The sequence below is a fragment of the Triticum aestivum genome, chromosome 6D (genome assembly GCF_018294505.1).
Source record: "Triticum aestivum cultivar Chinese Spring chromosome 6D, IWGSC CS RefSeq v2.1, whole genome shotgun sequence".
NCBI lineage: Eukaryota > Viridiplantae > Streptophyta > Magnoliopsida > Poales > Poaceae > Triticum > Triticum aestivum.
The window spans coordinates 259,737,217-259,756,715 of NC_057811.1; the positions used below are offsets into that span (position 1 = coordinate 259,737,217).

Here is a 19,499-nt window from a genome sequence, read left to right on the forward strand (position 1 = left end):
CTCCTCCTTGGCCGGCGGCCTCCCCCTTGCTCCTTTATATACGGGGGCAGGGGGGCACCCCATAGACACACAATTGATCAACGATCTTTTAGCCGTGTGTGGTGCCCCCTCCACCATATTACACCTCGATAATATCGTAGCGGTGCTTAGGCGAAGCCCTGCATCGGTAGAACATCATCATCGTCACCACGCCGTCGTGCTGACGAAACTCTCCCTCAATACTCGGCTGGATCAGAGTTCGAGGGACGTCATCGAGCTGAACGTGTGCTGAACTCGGAGGTGCCGTGCGTTCGGTACTTGATCGGTCGGATCGTGAAGACGTACGACTACATCAACCGCGTTGTGTTAACGCTTCCGCTTTCGGTCTACGAGGGTACGTGGACAACACTCTCCCCTCTCGTTGCTATGCATCACCATGATCTTGCGTGTGCATAGGATTTTTTTTGAAATTACTACGTTCCCCAATAGTGGCATCCGAGCCTGGTTTTATGCGTTGATGTTATGCACGAGTAGAACACAAGTGAGTTGTGGGCGATATAAGTCATACTGCTTACCAGCATGTCATACTTTGGTTCAGCGGTATTGTGAGATGAAGCGGCCCGGACCGACATTACGCGTACGCTTACGCGAGACTGGTTTCATCGTTGCGAGCACTCGTTGCTTAAAGGTGACTGGCGGGTGTCTGTCTCTCTCACTTTAGTTGAACCGAGTGTGGCTACGCCCGGTCCTTGCGAAGGTTAAAACAGCACCAACTTGACAAACTATCATTGTGGTTTTGATGCGTAGGTAAGAACGGTTCTTGCTAAGCCCGTAGCAGCCACGTAAAACTTGCAACAACAAAGTAGAGGACGTCTAACTTGTTTTTGCAGGGCATGTTGTGATGTGATATGGTCAAGACATGATGCTATATTTTATTGTATGAGATGATCATGTTTTGTAACCGAGTTATCGGCAACTGGCAGGAGCCATATGGTTGTCGCTTTATTGTATGCAATGCAATCGCCATGTAATTGTTTTACTTTATCACTAAGCGGTAGCGATAGTCGTAAAAGCAATAGTTGGCGAGACGACAACGATGCTACGATGGAGATCAAGGTGTCGAGCCGGTGACGATGGTGATCATGACGGTGCTTCGGAGATGGAGATCACAAGCACAAGATGATGATGGCCATATCATATCACTTATATTGATTGCATGTGATGTTTATCTTTTATGCATCTTATCTTGCTTTGATTGACGGTAGCATTATAAGATGATCCCTCACTAAATTATTAAAGTATAAGTGTTCTCCCTGAGTATGCACCGTTGCGAAAGTTCTTCGTGCTGAGACACCACGTGATGATCGGGTGTGATAGGCTCTACGTTCAAATACAACGGGTGCAAAACAGTTGCACACGCGGAATACTCAGGTTAAACTTGACGAGCCTAGCATATGCAGATATGGCCTCGGAACACGGAGACCGAAAGGTCGAGCGTGAATCATATAGTAGATATGATCAACATAGTGATGTTCACCGTTGAAACTACTCCATCTCACGTGATGATCGGACATGGTTTAGTTGATATGGATCACGTGATCACTTAGAGGATTAGAGGGATGTCTATCTAAGTGGGAGTTCTTAAGTAATATGATTAATTGAACTTAAATTTATCATGAACTTGGTCCTGATAGTATTTTGCAAATTATGTTGTAGATCAATAGCTCGTGTTGTTGCTTCCCTATGTTTATTTTGATATATTCCTAGAGAAAAATTATGTTGAAAGATGTTAGTAGCAATGATGCGGATTGGATCCGTGATCTGAGGATTATCCTCATTGCTGCACAGAAGAATTATGTCCTTGATGCACCGCTAGGTGACAGACCTATTGCAGGAGCAGATGCAGACCATATGAACGTTTGGCTAGCTCAATATGATGACTACTTGATAGTTTAGTGCACCATGCTTAACGGCTTAGAATCGGGACTTCAAAGACGTTTTGAACGTCATGGACCATATGAGATGTTCCAGGAGTTGAAGTTAATATTTCAAGCAAATACCCGAGTTGAGAGATATGAAGTCTCCAACAAGTTCTATAGCTAAAAGATGGAGGAGAATAGCTCAAGCAGTGAGCATGTGCTCAGATTATCTGGGTACTACAATCGCTTGAATCAAGTGGGAGTTAATCTTCCAGATAAAATAGTGATTGACAGAATTCTCTAGTCACCATCACCAAGTTAGTAGAACTTTGTGATGAACTATAGTATGCAAGGGATGACGAAAGTAATTCCCGAGCTCTTCGTGATGCTGAAATCAACGAAGGTAGAAATCAAGAAAAACATCAAGTGTTGATGGTTGACGAGACCACTAGTTTCAAGAAAAGGGCAAAGGGAAGAAGGGGAACTTCAAGAAGAACGGCAAGCAAGTTGCTGCTCAAGTGAAGAAGCCTAAGTCTGGTCCTAAGCCTGAGACTAAGTGCTTCTACTGCAAAGGGACTGGTCACTGGAAGCGGAACTACCCCAACTATTTGGTGGATAAGAAGGATGGCAAAGTGAACAAAGGTATATTGGATATACATGTTATTGATGTGTACTTTACTAGTGTTTATAGCAACCCCTCGGTATTTGATACTGGTTCAGTTGCTAAGAGTAGTAACTCGAAACGGGAGTTGCAGAATAAACAGAGACTAGTAAAAGGCGAGGTGACGATGTGTGTTGGAAGTAGTTCCAAGATTGATATGATCATCATCGCACACTCCCTATACTTTCGGGATTAGTGTTGAAACTAAATAAGTGTTATTTGGTGTTTGCGTTGAGCATGAATATGATTTGATCATGTTTGTTGCAATACGGTTATTCATTTAAATTAGAGAATAATTGTTGTTCTGTTTACATGAATAAAACCTTCTATGGTCATACACCCAATAAAATGGTTTGTTGGATCTCGATCGTAGTGATACACATATTCATAATAATGAAGCCAAAAGATGCAAAGTTAATAATGATAGTGCAACTTATTTGTGGCACTGCCGTTTAGGTCATATTGGTGTAAAGCGCATGAAGAAAATCCATGCCGATGGGCTTTTGGAATCACTTGATTATGAATCAGTTGATGCTTGCGAACCATGCCTTATGGGCAAGATGACTAAGACTCCGTTCTCCGGAACAATGGAGTGAGCAACTGACTTATTGGAAATAACACATACTGATGTATGCGATCCGATGAGTGTTGAGGCTCGCGGCGGGTATCGTTATTTTCTGAACTTCACAGATGATTTGAGCAGATATGTGTATATCTACTTGATGAAACATAAGTCTGAAACATTTGAAAAGTTCATATAATTTCAGAGTGAAGTGGAAAATCATCGTAACAAGAAATAAAGTTTCTACGATCTGATCGCGGAGACGAATATTTGAGTTACGAGTTTGGCCTTTAGTTAAAACAATGTGAAATAGTTTCACTACTCACGCCATCCGGAACACCACAGCGTAATGGTGTGTCCGAACGTCATAACCGTACTTTATTGGATATAGTGCAATCTATGATGTCTCTTACCGATTTACCACTATCGTTTTGGGGTTATGCATTAGAGACAGCTGCATTCACGTTAAATAGGGCACCATCAAAATCCGTTGAGGCGACACAATATGAACTATGGTTTAGCAAGAAACCTAAGCTGTCGTTTCTTAAAGTTTGGGGTTGCGATGCTTATGTGAAAAAGTTTCAGCATGATAAGCTCAAACCCAAATCGGAGAAGTGTGTCTTCATAGAATACCCAAAAGAGACTATTGGGTACACCTTCTATCACAGATCCGAAGGCAAGATCTTTGTTGCTTAATATGGATCCTTTCTAGGGAAGGAGTTTCTCTCGAAAGAAGTGAGTGGGAGGAAAGTAGAACATGATGAGGTAACTGTACCTACTCCCTTATTAGAAAGTAGTTCATCACAGAAATCTGTTCCTGTGATTCCTACACCAATTAGTGAGGAAGCTAATGATGATGATCATGTAACTTCAGATCAAGTTACTATCGAACCTCATAGGTCAATCAGAGTAAGATCCGCACCAGAGTGGTACGGTAATCCTGTTCTAGAGGTCATGTTACTTGACCATGGCGAACCTACGAACTATGAGGAAGTGATGATGAGCCCAGATTCCACAAAATGGCTTGAGGCCATGAAATCTGAGATGGGATCCATGTATGAGAACAAAGTGTGGACTTTGGTTGACTTGCCTGGTGATCGGCAAGCCATAGAAAATAAATGGATCTTCAAGAGGAAGACGGACGTTGATAGTAGTGTTACTATCTACAAAGCTAGAATTGTCGCAAAAGGTTTTCGACAAGTTTAAGGTGTTGACTACGATGAGAGTTTCTCACTCGTATCTATGCTTAAGTCTGTCCGAATCATGTTAGCAATTGCCGCATTTTATGAAATCTGGCAAATGGATAAACAAAACTGCATTCCTTAATGGATTTATTAAAGAAGAGTTGTATATGATGCAACCAGAAGGTTTTGTCAATCCTAAAGGTGCTAACAAAATATGCAAGCTCCAGCGATCCATCTATGGACTGGTGCAAGCATCTCGGAGTTGGAATATACGCTTTGATAAGTTGATCAAAGGATATAGTTTTATACACACTTGCGGTGAAGCCTGTATTTACAAAAAGTGAGTGGGAGCACTACAGCATTTCTGATAAGTGTATGTGAATGTCATATTTTTGATCGGAAATAATGTAGAATTATTCTGCAAAGCATAAAGGAGTGTTTAAAAGGAGTTTTTCAAAGAAAGACCTCGGTGAAGCTGCTTACATATTGAGCATCAAGATCTATAGAGATAGATCAAGACGCTTGATAAGCTTTTTTTCAATGAGTGCATACCTTAACAAGATTTTGAAGTGGTTCAAAATGGAACAGTCAAAGAAAGAGTTTCTTGCCCGTGTTACAAGGTGTGAAATTGAGTAAGACTCAAAGCCCGACCACGGCAGAAGATAGAAAAAGAATGAAAGTCATTCCCTATGCCTCGGCCATAGGTTCTATAAAGTATGCCATGCTGTGTACCAGATCTATTGTATACCCTACACTGATTTTGGCAAGGGAGTACAATAGTGATCTAGGAGTAGATCACTGGACAGCGGTCAAAATTATCCTTAGTGGAATAAGGATATGTTTCTCGATTATGGAAGTGACAAAAGGTTCGTCGTAAAGGGTTACGTCGATGCAAGTTTTGACACTAATCTAGATGACTCTAAGTCTCGGTCTAGATACATATTGAAAGTGGGAGCAATTAGCTAGAGTAGCTCCGTGCAGAGCATTGTAGACATAGAAATTTGCAAAATACTTACGGATCTGAATGTGACAGACCCGTTGACTAAAATTATCTCACAAGCAAAACATGATCACACCTTAGTACTCTTTGGGTGTTAATCACATAGCGATGTGAACTAGATTACTGACTCTAGTAAACCCTTTGGGTGTTGATCACATGACGATGTGAACTATGGGTGTTAATCACATGGTGATGTGAACTATTGATGTTAAATCACATGGCGATGTGAACTAGATTATTGACTCTAGTGCAAGTGGGAGACTGAAGGAAATATGCCCTAGAGGCAATAATAAAGTTATTATTTATTTCCTTATATCATGATAAATGTTTATTATTCATGCTAGAATTGTATTAACCGGAAACTTGATACATGTGTGAATACATAGACAAACAGAGTGTCACTAGTATGCCTCTACTTGACTAGCTCGTTGATCAAAGATGGTTATGTTTCCTAGCCATAGACATGAGTTGTCATTTGATTAACGGGATCACATCATTAGGAGAATGATGTGATTGACTTGACCCATTCCGTTAGCTTAGCACTCGATCGTTTAGTATGTTGCTATTGCTTTCTTCATGACTTATACATGTTCCTATGACTTTGAGATTATGCAACTCCCGTTTACCGGAGGAACACTTTGTGTGCTACCAAACGTCACAACGTAACTGGGTGATTATAAAGGTGCTCTACAGGTGTCTCCAAAGGTACTTGTTGGGTTGGCGTATTTCAAGATTAGGATTTGTCACTCCGATTATCGGAGAGGTATCTCTGGGCCCACTCAGTAATACACATCACAATAAGCCTTGCAAGCATTGTGACTAATGAGTTAGTTGCGGGATGATGTATTACGGAACGAGTAAAGAGACTTGCCGGTAACGAGATTGAACTAGGTATTGAGATACCGACGATCGAATCTCGGGCAAGTAACATACCAATGACAAAGGGAACAACGTATGTTGTTATGCGGTCTGACCGATAAAGATCTTCGTAGAATATGTGGGAGCCAATATGAGCATCCAGGTTCCGCTATTGGTTATTGACCGGAGAGGTGTCTCGGTCATGTCTACATAGTTCTCGAACCCGTAGGGTCCGCACGCTTAACGTTACGATGACGGTTATATTATGAGTTTATGTGTTTTGATGTACCGAAGGAGTTCGGAGTCCCGGATGAGATCGGGGACATGACGAGGAGTCTCGAAATGGCCGAGACGTAAAGATCGATATATTGAACGACTATATTCGGACTTCGGAAAGGTTCCGAGTGATTCGGGTATTTTTCGGAGTACCGGAGAGTTACGGGAATTCGTATTGGGCCTTAATGGGCCATACAGAAAAGGAGAGAAAGGCCCCAAAGGGTGGCCGCACCCCTCCCCATGGACTAGTCCGAATTGGACTAGGGAGGGGGGCCGCCCCCTTCCTTCTTTCTCCTTATCCCTTCCCTTTTCCTACTCCAACAAGGAAAGGAGGAGTCCTACTCCCGGTGGGAGTAGGACTCCCCCCTTGGCGCGCCCTCCTCCTTGGCCGGCGGCCTCCCCCTTGCTCCTTTATATACGGGGGCAGGGGGCACCCCATAGACACACAATTGATCAACGATCTTTTAGCCGTGTGCGGTGCCCCCCTCCACCATATTACACCTCGATAATATCGTAGCGGTGCTTAGGCGAAGCCCTGCGTCGGTAGAACATCATCATCGTCACCACGCCGTCGTGCTGACGAAACTCTCCCTCAACACTCGGCTGGATCGGATTTCGAGGGACGTCATCGAGCTGAACGTGTGCTGAACTCAGAGGTGCCGTGCGTTCGGTACTTGATCGGTCGGATCGTGAAGACGTACGACTACATCAACCGCGTTGTGTTAACGCTTCCGCTTTCGGTCTACGAGGGTACGTGGACAACACTCTCCCCTTTCGTTGCTATGCATCACCATGATCTTGCATGTGCGTAGGAATTTTTTTGAAATTACTACGTTCCCCAACACATATGACATAATGGCTACACATTCTACATTGAGGAACATGATGAGAAGACCTCATATCAGAACAACTCTATTCGAATAGAATGCAAGACTGTAGATGAAACTGATAAAAGGGTATACTATGGAACCATCGAAGAGATTTGGGAGCTTAACGATGTGAAAGTTAAGGTGGCATTATTCAGGTGCACATGGATCCCTCTTAGTCAGGTAAAGGTTCATGATCTATGCTAACAAGACAACGATGGCATATCACATGGACCCGTTCTATGGATCCCTCTTAGTCAGGTAAAGGTTTTCTATGTGAATGACCCCTTGCATAAGAACTGCCTTGTAGTGATGCATGGGAAAAGGAGGGTACTAGGCGTCGAGGATGTTGCTGATGAGGATGAGTACGATGAATTTCCTGAGTTGCCAGCCAAGGGGTCACGCTCCATCCAAACAGCGAAGCATACAATCATCAAAAAACCTAAGTTCATTCAGGGTCAACCTATTGACCACAGTTCCCCATGTACATGGGAATTAAGCCGTAACACTAGTTTTTATGCCTATTCTGCAACTTAATTCATTCAATTTAGAACTATCGCGTGTACTGAATTTGTGAGTTATGCTCGGCCTTCTGTTGATGTAAGAATGGTTAATATGTTAACCTTGATATATACCCTAGAGGTAGCACACTCAATTGATCTCACTCCAATATGTATGAACTGAAATATGCAATCTGGTTTGCGAATAGCACATGATTCATTCATGAAAGCTGTGTGCCGACCAAATCGCGCGTGTGATGTGAGTTATGCGTTGTGATTGGCCAGAACCCAAACCCCATGGATCGTACGTCTGCACTGTTCGATGCTCCAAGATCGAAAGACAGTCCTCATCCCTTTCATCAACACATGCAGTTGCGGTTGGATTTGATTTATATGTACAAAATGCACGTTAAATTCAAAAAATGGCTTAAATATAGCAAAAATAACTGAAATGCGCCAGAAAATCAGACTTGTGGTATAATGGTGATTGCGTACCGTGGAAATTTTTATGAGGCCAAACGTTGAAGTCACCGGCCACTTGAGTTTGAGTTGCCACGTCTCCTTTTAAAAATCATGATCCTTCTAGTAAGATGCTCCGGTTTCCAAGGAGCGATCATCAAAAATTGTGCCAAACTAACCAAATTTTTTCCAGGGGGCGTGCGAGCATGCCACGGTCACACACCAATTTTAATGATTTTCGTACTCTACATGAATTTCCTCTAATGAAAATACCAACTAGGCCTATGCTGGTGGCCGCATCTTGCAGCCGAAATGTTTGAAAATTCTCCCCGCTTCTCGAACAATGTATGAAAACTCGCAAAAAGACATAGAAATGATTTGTACACCTTCTTTACTAACACCCACATGAAGTTGTAGTAGGGTTTTGATTTTATATGCACTAAATGCACGATAAATGAAAAATGGCTTAAATATAGTAGAAGAGACCTGAAATGGGCCAGAAAATCAAACCTAGGGTATATCGGTGATTGCTTACCATGAAAAAAAATTCGAGGCTGAATGCTGAAGTCACCGATGATTGGAGTCCGAAGTGTCATGTCTCCTTTTGGAATCTATGATCCTTCTTGTGAGATGCTTGGGTTACAAGGTGCGACCATCAAAACTAGTGCCAAACTTTACCAAAAAAATCCATGGGGTCGTGAGAGCACGCCACAGCGACACACTGATTTTCGCGATTTTCAGACTCTATATGCATTTCCTTCAATTAAAATACCAACAAGGCCTATGCCTCTGGCCTCAACCTATGGCCGAAATATTTGAAAATTGTTCCCGTTTCTTGAACAATGAATGAAAACTCACAAAACGACACACAAATGATCTTGCTAACATTCACGTATAGGACAGAGCTATTATGTTACTAGTAACAGAATATTATTCTGTTACGAATATTCTGTTACTATCGGACCTATAAGGCGCGCCCGGCCCTTAAAAAAGAAAACTGCCCTAATCCTCCCCGCGGATCCTTCTTACCACCTTCTCCCCGTGCCCGCTGCCGCCCGACCTCCTCCCCACCGCGCCGCCGGTCGGCCTCCTCCCAGCGCGCCTACGATTGGCCTCTTCCCAGCGGGCCTCCGGTCAGCCTCCGCCCCCCCCCCCCCCCCCCCCCCCCCCCCCCCCCCCCCCCCCCCCCCGCGCGCCGCCGGCCGGCCTCCTCCTAGCGCACCTCCGGTCGGCCTCCTCCCCACCGCGCTGCCCGACCCTCTCCCCATCGCTGGCAGCGTCTCCATTCTGCTCCGGCCCCACCAGTTTCAGGCTGTTCAACGCCACCACCCGAAGCGGTTCACCGTAGCCGAACCCTGGATCCCGCTGCCACCATGTCTCTCTCCTGCTGCAGGACGGCTCAGCTACCTCACTTGGTGAGGGCAGAGCCTTTCATTTATGGAATGCAAGTGTTCATGAGGTAGGAGCGGAGAAGGAAGATGGGATCTGTTGGCTACGGTGGAGGTACCAGACTTTTATATGATGATGCTTACTGACAGAAGTAAAGGTCAGGTTCCCACCATTTTAAACTCCCTCGCTCACCAAATAGATTTTATTTAGGATTTTGCAAAAAGATAAGCAAAGTGCGCTTACTCTTGATGGCACTCTATTTGTTATTATATCCCATTATAGTACATGATGTTGAGAAAAATAGCATTTGCTATTTAATGAGAGTCATAGAGAGGCAAAAATCATTTGCTACCTCTACCTTCTGGTTGGCATGAAGTAGGGTGCGGGAGGAAGAGGAGTGTGGACGGCCGCTCACCGCTGGCGCCGAACGGCTTGCATCGGCAACCGAAGTTCGATCTAGCCCCTATTGCAGTACGACGTGGGGGTCACCGAGGGGTGATGTCCTATGCCAAGGCGCTCCTACGTGACCGCCACGGTGTCGGAAGCTGGGAGACGTTGGGGCAGCTTGCTGATGCGAGCAAGGAGGAGGTTGAGGTGTGCCATTCGGGAGCTACTCTGGTAGGAGTCTGGAGGATGTGGCACCTCGCGTGCCCTAGTGAGGCCGCGCCCTTGTCATGGAAACACAGAGCTTCTGTTAACAAGTCCACAAACATGTTTGGTGTTCGTTCATAAGTGCTTGTTGGTGCAGATCTCATATCCTTATGTGTGCGCGTGTGTTGACGAACTTTGTGCTAAAATGAGTTCAACTAAGTTTAGATATCTGTACAAAGTTCAACTAAGCCCTAGACAGCCCTGTTACGATGTGATATACATGCCGCCAGTCTCAAGTTGCCCTCCCAGGCTTGATATCTATTAGAAACAAAAGTTCAATTTTGCCAATTCCTGCGGTTCTGTGGTTAGCACTGTTAGACTGTATATATACAAGGACTCTTGTATACACCTGTATTTGTACTGTACCTTTTGGTACTCCTATATAATGAGATAGCCACACCCCGTTTAGGGTGTCGAGCAGTTTCCCAAACTATATGTTTTACATGGTATCAGTTCAGGGTTTCGATGTCTTCTGCTGCCCTTGCCGCTGCCGCCGCCGCCTCGGCCCCTTCCAACGCCGCCGTCGCTGCGTCGGCCCAAGCACCGGCCTCCGCCGTCGCTCCCTCGTCGCCCTTCATGGTGTCCCGCCCGCTGGCTACGGCCTGGTGGCAGGCTCAGCCGCCCGGTGGGACTCCCGCGGGTCAGATCGGATCGAGCGGGTCAGGCGAGCTGCCCTCGCTGGCTTCTTCCGGCACTCCATCCTCGACCATCGCCACTGTGCCGCCGGGTCCTCGTGACCCTGCACCAGCGCCTGTCGCGGCCCCTCCGCCGTTCTATGGCGTGCCCCGGTATGGCGCCCCTGCGCCAACTTTTGGTGCCATGCCGCCGTCCTCGTCGGCCTGGCCGTCGCCCTACGGCGCGCCGCCAGTGCAGCCCTATGCTGGGTCGTCGCACCCCCAGCCCTACATGGTGCCGCCGTCCTCGCTGCCCTACGGGGCTGCACCCCCTGTGCCCTCCGGGGCCCCGACTGGCCTGGGTGATGGCTCTGTGGTTCCTGGCGCCTACCCTTCATCGCCGTACACGGGCGCATCTCTGGCGATCACCCCTCATCCGGACATGGATCCTCTGCTGGGTTGCTATGCACCACCGGCGCCGGCTCATGTGGACCATGCGGTGGCGTCGTCACCGTTCTACTTCTCGCACCTCCTTCCTGTGAAGCTTACGCCGGATAATTATTTGTCGTGGCGGGCTCAGGTGCTGCCTCTCCTTCGAAGCCGTTACCTGGAGGGATACGTCGATGGCTCCATCCCGTGTCCGCCGCCGTACCATCCGGCGTATCACGTGTGGGTGGCCCAGGACCAGGCGATCCTCTCCGCTATTCAGTCGTCGCTCACTCCGAGCGTGTCGTCGCTGGTCATCTTCGCCGCGACGTCGCGAGATGCTTGGTCGGCGCTTCACAGCAGCTTCGCCTCCCAATCTCAGGCGCGTGCTCATTCTATCCGCACCGAGTTGGGGGAGACTAAACTCGGCGGTCTCACCATCACTGAGTACTTCACCAAGATGTCTGGCCTCGCCGACACCTTGGCCTCGATTGGTCAGCCGCTTGGAGATGAGGATTTCAGCACCCACGTGCTCAACGGCCTTGATGACGATTATGACAATCTCATCGAGAACATTCATGGTCGTGAGGCGCCACTTCCGCCGCGAGAGCTCTATGCGCGTCTTCTTGGTCGTGAACAGCGCATCAAAGCGCGTCGAGCCTCTCCGAGTTTCGTCTCCGCCAACGCCGCGACCCACGGTAAGCCACAAAAGCCGTCGCCGCTTGGTGGGAAGCCGACGCCCTCATCCCCGCAGGCTCCGCGGGGTGCCGCACCGTCCATCACTGGCGATACCAGGCTGGTGGCTTGTTGTCCCTTCTACGGCGCAAAGCAGGCCTATCAGCTGTGTGGCCTTGAGCGCCACATCACCTCCCGCTGTCATCGACGCTACAAGCAAGATTTCCTCGGCCTGGGCAATAATGGCAAAGGGAATGAGAAACAGGCTGATGTGGTGACGAGTCATGAACATGGGCGCACTCCGTCTTACTCCATTGATCCTACATGGTACATGGACACGGGAGCCATGAACCACCCCATCAACAAGATGGCTAAGCTTTCCACTCAGGAGCCATATCGCGGCCATGATCAGGTGCACACCGCCAATGGAGCAGGTATGCGCATCTCCCATGTTGGTCAGGCTTCACTTCTTGCACATAATTGTCGAAAACTGCATCTTTCCAATGTTCTTCGTGTTCCCACTGCTACACGTAGTTTGTTGTCTGTTCCTCAACTTACTCGTGATAATAATGTCCTTGCTGAGTTTCACCCTTTTCGTTTCTTTATCAAGGATCGGGACACGAGGGCCGTTCTGCTTAGTGGTCGTCTTCGCCATGGTTTATATGCACTTGACGCGCCGCCCACGCCTCCTATGCAGTCTTCTCCTCAGGCGTTCAGCGGTGTTCATGTGTCACCTACACATTGGCATGCGCGCCTTGGTCACCCTGCTGTTCCTATAGTTCGTCATGTGCTACATCGTCATGAATTACCAGTTGTGTCCAATGAAATTGCTGAAACTATTTGTGATGCCTGTCAGCAGGGCAAGAGTCATCAACTTCCGTTTTCAGAGTCTAGTCGTGTTGTGAAACATCCTCTTGAGCTTGTGTTTTCTGATGTATGGGGTCATGCCCAAATGTCTGTTATTGGCCACAATTATTATGTCAGTTTCACTGATGCTTATAGCCGGTTTACTTGGCTTTATCTTATTAGCGAAAGTCTGATGTGTTCGATGTTTTTATTCAGTTTCAAGCACACGCTGAGCGTCTCCTTAAGCAGAAAATTATTCATGTTCAATCCGACTGGGGGGGGGTTGAATACCACAACCTCAACACATTTTTCAACAAACTTGGGATTTCGCACCGTGTGTCTTGTCCTCATACACATCAGCAGAATGGAACCGCGGAACTTAAGCATTGTCATCTTGTAGAAATTGGTCTTACTTTGCTAGCTCATGCCTCCGTTCCGTTTAGGTTCTGGAGTGATGCTTTCTCCACCACCTGTTTTTTGATCAATAGGCTTCCCTCACAACTCCTGAATATGAAAACCCCGCTTGAACTCTTGCTCAATGAAATTCCAGATTACACATTCCTCAAAGTGTTTGGGTGTGCATGTTGGCCCCATTTGCGTCCGTACAACAAACGTAAGCTAGAGTTTCGGTCTAAAAAGTGTGTCTTTCTTGGGTATAGTTCCCTTCACAAAGGGTACAAATGCCTGCACCTTCCCACCAATCGCATCTTCATATCTCGTGATGTTGTGTTTGATGAGAATGTGTTCCCCTTTCATGCACTTCCGACAAACTCTGACACTCCTATGCCACCTGTTCACTCTACCACACCTTCGCCTGATCAATTTGTGGATGTTGCAAATACTCTTGTGTTGCTTCCTAATCATGCTGCAGGTATTGGACGTGGTGCTCGTCTTGAGCTGCTTGATGAACAGGCGCCGGATGATGTTTTCGGAACGGGACGTGGGTCGTATGCATGGGACATGCATAGCGGGTGGCGCCCGACAGCCTGTGGAGGCTGCACCCGCAGTCAACCCGCGGGCGTCGCTCTCTCCTGCGGCCACTCCGCGAACGTCGCTCCCGCCAGGCCCGGTGGTTGCCTCGCCTGGCCCATCGCCCGGCCCAGTGGCTGGGTCTCCTGCTCCGACTGCCGCCTCGCCCGGCCCAGCTACTGGGTCCCCTGCGCCGGCTGACCTTGCCCCGCCCGACCCGACTCTGGATGGGCCGGCCGCACGTGGCCCGACACCACCTGCATACCCGTTGCCAGGTGACTCTGGCACCGGCTCGCAGGATGCTTCGGCCTCGCCTCTGCTGATGCCGTCATCTGCACCGACTCCGGCATCGTCAGCACAACCCACTACTGTTGCTCTTCGTCCTCGAACACGCAGCCAAACGGGTGTTTTTCAGCCAAAGAAACGCACTGACGGGACTGTCGCGTGGCTCGCTGCTTGCATGGCTCATATTGCTGCGGATCCTACTGCTGAGCCTCGCCATTTTCAGGCTGCATTGGGTATTCCTCACTGGCGTGCCGCGATGGAACAGGAGTTTCAGGCCCTGCTGAAGAATGACACTTGGCATCTTGTTCCTCCAGTGACTAGTGTTAACGTTATTGATTCTAAGTGGGTTTTCAAAGTCAAGAGACATGCTGATGGTTCTATTGAGCGCTACAAGGCCAGGCTAGTTGCCAAAGGTTCAAACAGAGGTATGGTCTTGATTATGAAGACACATTCAGTCCAGTTATCAAGCCCACTACCATTCGTTTGCTGCTGTCTCTTCCTGTTACTCGCGGATGGTTTCTTCGTCAACTTGATGTGAAGAATGCTTTCTTGCATGGAGTCTTGGAGGAAGAGGTGTATATGCATCAGCCGCCGGGTTTTGTGGATCCTGCACGTCCTCATCATCCTTGTCGTCTTGTTAAGGCGCTATATGGACTTAAACAGGCTCCCCGTGCGTGGCATGCTCGTCTTGGCTCTGTTCTTCGGGCGCTGGGGTTTCTTCCCTCCACAGCTGACACGTCCCTGTTTCTTCTTCAGCGTCCTGAGGTTACGATGTATCTACTGGTTTATGTTGATGATATCATCCTCATCAGTTCCTCCGATGCCGCTGCTGATCATCTTGTGGCTGCCTTGAGTGGTGATTTTGCTGTCAAGGACTTAGGTGCTCTGCACTTTTTCCTTGGTCTGGAGGTTTCGCGGTCTTCTGCTGGGTTGACTCTTACTCAGAAGAAGTATTCTCTGGACTTGTTGCGTCGTGCTGGAATGCTGAAGTGTAAACATGTGATCACTCCGATGTCTGCTACTGATCGGCTGTCTGCTCTTGATGGAGATCTTCTTCCACCTGATGATGCTACTGAGTATCGTAGTCTCGTTGGTGGTCTGTAGTATCTTACTATCACCAGACCCGATGTTTCCTATGCAGTCAACCGTGTCTGTCAGTATCTCCATGCACCCAGGACATCTCATTGGTCAGCTGTGAAGCGTATCCTCCGTTATATCTGCCTCACTGCTTCCTATGGTTTGCTTCTCCAGCCTGCACCGTCTTGTGAGATCTCAGCGTTTTCTGATGCAGATTGGGCTGGCAGTCCTGATGACAGGCGATCCACGGGGGGATATGCAGTGTTTCTTGGTCCTAACTTGATCGCCTGGAATGCTCGCAAGCAGGCTACGGTGTCTCGCAGCAGTACTGAAGCTGAGTACAAAGCAGTTGCTGATGCGACTGCTGAGATCATATGGGTTCAGTCCTTGTTGAGAGAATTGAGAGTCTCTCCTGCTCATCCTCCAGTGCTTTGGTGTGACAATATTGGTGCGACTTATCTTTCGTCAAATCCGGTGTTTCATGCTCGGACGAAACACATTGAGGTAGACTATCACTTTGTTCGGGAACGCGTTGCACAGAAGCTCCTCAGTATCAAGTTCATCTCGTCAAAGGATCAACTTGCTGACATCTTCACGAAGCCTCTTCAACAACCACAGTTTGTAGGCTGTAGGCGCAATCTTAACTTGCTTTGTACCTCATGTCATAGTTAAGATTGAGGGAGGGTGTTAGACTGTATATATACGAGGACTCTTGTATACACCTGTATTTGTACTGTACCTTTTGGTACTCCTATATAATGAGATAGCCACACCCCGTTTAGGGTGTCGAGCAGTTTTCCAAACTATATGTTTTACAAGCACAAACTGGTGGTTCATTTCGCTAATTCTTGTGGTCTACAATTTCTTTTTGTTTTGCTAAAATTGGTAATTTTGGTTTCTCAGAAGATGGTGAACTGTGGGAGTACTTCCCTTGATCTTTCAGCTACATCAAGGTCGAAAAAGCCCTTCATCTGAATCCATCTGCGGGAGGAACACTGCTTTGACATCAGGAACGCTGTGAGAGAGCCTCTCCTCTCTTTTCTGTTGCCTTCTAATCCCCAAGTGTTGGTTACTGTGTATTAGTTTTGATGAAGACATAACCTTGAGCTAATAAACTGTTCTTGCTGGAAATGCATTTACAAAATTATTGACATCTTTTTGTCAGTAAGGTTGTAAGTAATCTGAAGATTCCTAGTATGCCACTGTATGTTTTCTTATACAATCCCAAATGGATTATGTAGCTCCTGCTAACAGAATAAATATTCTGGAAAAAGCTCAAATACTATCATACAGTCAGTTCAAAAAAATCTAACGAGCACTTGCAATGTACATAGTTTTTGCCGAAAAGATTTCAAAAACTCGGGTTCACCGATTTAATGAATTACTATAAGTTCAAATTTGCTAATATCTACAGTTCTGGTTGAGGAATTTAGGTAGTTTATTTTTTCTAACCCCCGACTGTCTATAGTTCATTAGTTCGTTGTCACTACACACATTGTTTGTTGAGTCAATCCTGTCTACGTATGACATGCATGGAGCATGCATGGAGCGGCAGCAACAGCTGTTAGCATACTGTAGTGGTGGTAGTACTAGTACACCGTGAGTTTCTCACTTGTATCAGTGCGTGTTTGAGACCACAATATATAAAGTGTGTTGTACTAGTTCGTACTAGCTCCAGTATACTTTGTTTCTCCTTGACTTTGTCTGATCCTCGGGAGCCAGCTACTCTGTAGTCTGGGCTAACATTGTTTACAAACTTAAAGTTCAGAGGGGTGGTTGTATTTAGTACTTCTAAATTGGACTATTTAAGTCCAAATGTTTACTTTGCATGATGGAAGAAATTGTGTATCGTGTAGTTCCTCCACTAGAGCCACTGCGGCCCACGGCAGCCCATGGTGGTGGAGTTCGTCGCGTCCATCAATCCAACCCCATGGCTTTAGGGCGTCCGAGTTTTGTCGCGGCCATCAGTTCAGATACCTGCGTCATTGTGTATGTTGCAACCACGGCCATTTGTGTCACTGCGTGCTCCGTCACTGGCCTCCTACGCATCGTGACCCCTGCCGCACTCCTTCCTCTCCCTGAAGCTGCTCGTACCCTCCCAGGCTTGATATCCTACTGCAGCGATGAGCTCCTGTACATCACCGAAGTTCCATACCCGCTCAATGGCACCAACACGAGGATGCAGCAGCTAGGCTGAACCCCAGTTTGTGCCTCAAGGTCAAGTACGCGGACGCCTGTAGAGGAGGTATCCATCTCTCTCCTCCTGCTCCTATGCTTTATTTGTACTAAGCTTTTGCGAAGATGCTTAAATGCACATGTTTCTTATAATCTTTACATGCACACTCTTTCTATATTATCCCTCATGTAGTCACTTTGCCTTTTGATGCTTAAATGCACCTTCAGTGCAGGTTGTCCTGTGTGCCAAGTATTGCCGGCAGCGATGCCTGCTTACGTCTTCCTCGTGTGATTCGCCAAGATCGTGTCCTGCTCCTGAGATAAGAAGAGCGACAACGAGGTAAAAGGAACACCAGATTTTTACAAATTCTGTAGATGTAGTACATATTTGCCATTTTGCCAAAGAAGTGAGTCTATGTGTTGATGTTTCTCTCGTCTTCTCTTGGATGTATTTGTCTAGATGGAGAGCACGGTCTTTTTTTCATGGAGCTGGCACTGTTGTAGTACGGCCTAGTCTAGTCTAAGCCCTCCATGGTTGCTGCTGCTGTTTTGGCAACCAGGCTCACCCCCGAAGAAGACCCCTATGTGGACTAACAATCTAAATTATAGTATGTGTTCTTTATTTATAATTGAAGTTCAAAAATATCATTGGCAGGGGTACAGAAATGATTATAGTCGTTATAGCAAAAAAAAGTGCAGAAACTTAAAGAACAAAATTATTGGTACACATAAACAAATTGGATTTATGTGTTATGTAGTATTGGTACTTAAGCAAAAGTTTAGATTTCAGACGTTCAAAAGTTCAGAACTACGTAGAAAGGAACATAAGTCCACCCTACAAAAAAACCAGTAAATGCATTTCTGTTATGATCTGAATTTGTTTTAGTCTCTAACAGTGAACTTCCGCCGATATTGTAATAATCTGTAGTTTTTTTATCTTCAGCTCATCAAGTGTTAAAATTTCAGTGAAGTAAAATGCTTCTGAGCTTTGGCCATTTTGGTTATTTTCAGGATTTTTCAGATCGGGGAAGGTGTGAAGCTTACCTGATTGCTTGCTAATTTGCATGTTCTATTTACCCGCTATGCATGTGTTGATGTTGCTGCTTCTAGGAGCCCTAAATTCAGGGTCAATACCACGCTGACAAGCCAGGCAATCGGCCTTTGCATCACGAACTGTTGCAGTTTGATCTTGCGCAAGCGGGAAATTCCCTGATGTCGAGTGTATCAGTACCAACCTACGCTCCAAGCACGCCTCCTCCTGGTCGCCCATCAGTTCTCTCGTTCCTTCCTGCTTCTCCTAACATCACCATAAAAGTAGCTAGAAAAAATATGTGGATAAAAAGAGGATTGCAGTGACAGTAATTTTGTTGCCATTTATCTCTATAGCAGATTGCATCCGCACAAAAAATGCTACTGCAGTTTACTCTATGTAAAAATGAATAAGGTTCAATTCACAAAAACATGTGGAAGTTCGTTTGGGAAATTCCGCAGTCTATTTGATTACGCCAAGATGTACAGGATGACTATTCTTTATTGTGTGCCTTCGGCACAATTTATATTTACTAGTGACCATATGTCTAATGGTTTTTTTGCTTACGGAAAAACTAATATATGAGGATATTTCAGGTTTCTTTGTGAATTTGTAGTGTTACTGCACATGAACTTGTACATTACCTTGTTATCAGTTCATGTGTATGTGTGTTGGTAACCACTTACCATTGTATTATTGCAGCTGCTCTATGTAATTAGCCCCTTTGTTGGGTGAATCTCGTACTATTTGCTAGCTTTGGCATTGTGAAAACACAACAAGTTCACAATTAAAAAAGTTGTAACTTCAACATGATGTATATAAGTTTGGTAAAAAAGCTCAAACAAAAAGAAACCTCATGCAAATTCAAATGGTAAAAAGTTCAAGTCGTACAAAGAGAGAAGTCCATAACATCATTGCAAAAAATATGTCGAGTTAAAAAACACAAAACATTTTCTATTTGAAAAAATATCAATCAGCTCAACGTTATAAACCATGCAAGTTCGAGGATGATGATACCGTAAATCCTTGGAAATTTGTGAGGAAAACCATACTGACAAAACGGAGTAAGTCGATTTTGTGAAAACACACGCAGTACAA

At 46.2% G+C, this 19,499-nt stretch overlaps 1 long non-coding RNA gene across 4 annotated transcripts; it reads left to right on the forward strand.

Annotated features, from left to right (window-relative positions):
* The first annotated feature begins 9,283 nt into the window (after positions 1–9,283).
* LOC123144588 (uncharacterized) lies at positions 9,284–19,036 on the forward strand. Of its 4 annotated transcripts, none has more exons than XR_006471745.1 (6): positions 9,284–9,810; positions 16,100–16,213; positions 17,053–17,441; positions 17,600–17,711; positions 17,832–17,979; positions 18,383–19,036. It is a non-coding gene; the product is annotated as an uncharacterized lncRNA (long non-coding RNA). The 4 variants fall into 4 exon arrangements; XR_006471746.1 differs by having other exon boundaries at positions 17,605–17,711; positions 18,383–19,033; XR_006471743.1 differs by lacking the exon at positions 17,832–17,979 and having other exon boundaries at positions 9,289–9,810; positions 18,383–19,019.
* Positions 19,037–19,499: the final 463 nt, after the last annotated feature.